The 3713-nt window shown below is 38.4% G+C and overlaps 1 pseudogene; it reads left to right on the top strand.

Moving 5' to 3' along the window:
• Positions 1-277: 277 nt before the first annotated feature.
• LOC123246691 lies at positions 278-989 on the top strand (annotated as a pseudogene).
• The last annotated feature ends 2724 nt before the right edge of the window (positions 990-3713 follow it).

The raw sequence follows: 3713 nt of genomic DNA, 5'->3' as shown, positions 1-3713 counted from the left end.
ACCCTCTCCACTGCTTAAAAAGGTAGAGAGCCCCCTCTCTTCCAATACCCACGCATATAATGAGATTGGCTTCTTCTATAAAGGATCAAATTTAAATACCTCTCACCTATGCCTATTTTAAAATAATAAACATTGGCCTCTTCCAAGATACACTGGACTCCCCTGGGAAAGTCCCTAAGGGATGCTAAGCCAGGTAAGTCATGAATCTATGACTCATGTGGGTGGGTGGTTCTTCTCACATCCACAAGATCTAGAAACTTCATTGACAAGAAACTGGATGAGAATTAATCCTAATGAGTCTCTTGTTTGTAGTGCAGCTTTCCAGGTTGCCCTCTTGCTTGAGCATAAATGTGAGAATGTTTTGGACTTGCTGCTGTTGGATAATGCTCTTCTTTTTAGCATTGACACTGCTTGTGGAATTTTAATAGTTCAGATTAAACACAATCTCTACCAAGAAAACAGAGGTCCTTACTACTTAGACAACCATTCTGGCATCCTTATCCAGCTTTATGAAGGCAAGAGAAGGATAACAAAACATTACAACTTCCTTGGCAAGTTTGAGCTCCCAGAAATCCACCCTCTTCCCTAAGAAGTTTCTCAGATTGAAATGGCCTTTGATAAGGATGCAAATGGAATCCTTAGTGGATCTGCTGTGAATAAAAGCATAGGCAGGGAGAATAAGATTACCAGCACAGTGCCTGGCACACATCACCAATAGCAAAGGCTGTCTAAGCAAGGAAGGCACTGAGAGTGTGGTCCGAGAAGTTGAAAAGTATAAAGCTAAAAAGAAGAAGCAGAGACAGAAAGCGATAAAATGTCTTCAAAGAACTTGCTGGAATTTTGTGCTTTCGACATGAAAGCTATTGTAGAGAATAAGAAATTGGGACAAAATGGATAATGAAGATAAACAGAAAATCCTTGATAATTATAGGGGAGTAATCAACTGACTTGATAATAACCAGACTGCCCAGGAGGAAGAATTTGAATAGTAGTAAAAAGATATGGAGGTTGTACCTGTGTCTGAGTGGTTAAAAGCAATGGGCCTGGAATTGGGAAGACAGGAGTTCAAATCCAGACTCAAACTTCCTAGCTATATGACCTTAGGCAACTTACTTAACCTCTATAAGCCTAGGAGGCAGCTAAGTGGTTCAAGGGATAAAGTCCTGAATCTGAAGTCAGAAAGGCATGAATTCAAATCCAGCCTCAGACACTTCCTAGCTAACACTTAACAGATACTTCCTAACCACCACCACACAGCCCCACCATTACTAAGCTGTAGAAGGGCAACAAGACTTCTCCTGCAATGACAAATGATGACAAGGTGGACAATGGAGGAACACAGAACCTGTGCATTGGGGACTCTGTCATTCCAGAAGAATCCCTCAATCTTATGCATGCTCCTTATCCTCTATAGCAACAAATCCCAAAGTTTGAAAAGGGAGAGGCTAAGCTACCAGACTCTAGTAAATAGGTCAACTCTGATACACAGAGTATGGAAGCTGTCACTCCATAGTGGAAGCTGCCACTCTAGAGTGAAAGTGCCACTCCTCTGTGGAAGCTGCCATTCTACCATGAAGCTGCTACTCCATATAATCATGTCCAAAAGGGCTACTCTACTAGCCTCTGGGCTTATCCAACAGCCCTAAGGCTACCTGATTAGCCCCCAGTCTATTATACCAGCTATTATGCCACCATAAACCACCTCTTCCTCAAATACAATTCTTTTCTTACTTCTGAATTAAATGGAGGTTGAGTCTCCCATCCTTGGGGCGAAACCCTGCTATAAACTTGGATGTGTTTCTCCCACATCAGCAGGGTACAGTGAAAGATGAAAAATAAATTTGAGCTACTATGTAAATTTGGGCATTTCAAATACTTGAATGCGGACTGAGGGAAGAGAATAAGGGAGAAAAACATTTAATAATGTAGATTTTAAAATTAATCTCTAATACTCCAAATATTATATTTAATAATATTTATTAAATTTAACTTGAAGCAAAAAGGAAACTAAAAGGCTAGAGTCCCCAAGCCACTCACATTGAAGAAGAGAGAGAAAGGGAGAAGAAACCAAAACTATATGAAAAACAATGTAACAACACAAACATAAATGAAAGGGAAAAGGAATTGTGGGAAACGAAATCTTGGGGTACAACATTCTAACTATACAATAATTGTCTACTATGTGCCTGCTTGTGTTTATCATTGGCACACTGTGCTAGACACTATACTCAGCACTTTACAAATATTATCTGATCTGGAATAATATTTAGGAAGAAAAGTGATCAATTATATATTTCTCAGTAGTGTAAAGAGTTCTATGTCACACTCCTCCTCAAGTCTAAACATTTGCTATATTCTTAGGTGGGACTCCAGGTGATTATGACAAAAGAGCTATTTTCTTCTAGTTACCATGAAAAGGTACTAAAGGATATCGGTATGAACTAAATGACATCAAGCATAATTTTCTTAATGTTTTAATACCAAACTGAGGGTTCTGTCTATTCAAAGAAGTTTATGATTTTGGAAAGAATTATAAATACAGGATGTTTACATATCTTAAATATATATATAGCTTGAAATGATGTTGAGAGCCATTATGTTAAATTTTCTCATTCTAAATGGACAGATTAGGGTAGAAAGTGATGGAAAGAATAATTAATTAAATTCAGCAAGCACTTGCTAAGCACCTATTGTGTGTATGTTACTGTGGATAGAAAGAAGAAAATTAAACTACTCACAGGGAAATGAATTTGGAGCTGGAAAGGAGTTGGAATTCAGCTCCCTCATGTTAAAAATAAGCATACTGAAACACAGAGAGCTTAAATCAATTTCTCTAGGTCACCCAACTCAAAGCTAGTTGCTTCTGACTTTAAGTCCAATGCCCTATTCCAGTGATGATGAAACTTATAGAGGGGCAGGGGATGTGAGAAATGTCCTCAGAGCAGCCTGGCCCTGAATCTCTCTAACTTTCTATTAACTTGGGAACTCTGTGCTGAGGCAACAGTGTGTGTGCCCACAGAGAGGGTTTTGAGTGCCCCCTCTGGCACACGTGTCATAGGTTTGCCACCATGGCCCTAGCCTCTGTATCATACAAATATAGACTGGAAAATGTACAAAGACAGTGACATTTAATGTATATATAAAGGAAATACAGAATTATAAGTTGGGTTGGGGGCATCTATATTGATTTTTAAGTATAGGCATTCCCAAAGTATGTAAGAAGAGAGTGCTCATGGGGATAGGAAACAGTCTTTGCAAAGACATCAAGGCAGGAAACATAAATGGGATGCTCTATCTATGACAAAACTGTCTATTAAAGGAAAAAGAGAAAAAGTTGTGAGTCATCCAGTTCTTGTAAGGAATGTCTTGGGTCAGGGCAAAGGAATAAAATGCTAATGTGCCTAAAATCAGAGAGGAAAGTTTGGGAAGAAATACAGTGGGGAAAGCTAAGGATGAATAGATGATGTACCTGAGTAGATGCTTCAGTAAATTATGAAGAGTTTTAGACCCAGGTTGAAGGAGGTGAATCATACACTAATAGGGGAAATGTCTATCTTTTACCAAAAAACATTAGCTAATTAAGTAAGAGTTCAATACAAGCCCAAGAATAGTCATAGAGTAAATTAATAAGGAAGGAAAATGTCAATGAGGAGAACCTACACAAGACTATATTAAACTTTAATGCTTTATTTCTGCACTGAATTAATTGTGGA

Source organism: Gracilinanus agilis, chromosome 4, assembly GCF_016433145.1.
Source record: "Gracilinanus agilis isolate LMUSP501 chromosome 4, AgileGrace, whole genome shotgun sequence".
In the NCBI taxonomy this organism is placed as follows: Eukaryota; Metazoa; Chordata; class Mammalia; order Didelphimorphia; family Didelphidae; genus Gracilinanus; species Gracilinanus agilis.
The sequence above is the reverse complement of the archived record's forward strand: the minus strand, read 5'-3'. Positions and strand labels throughout refer to the sequence as shown.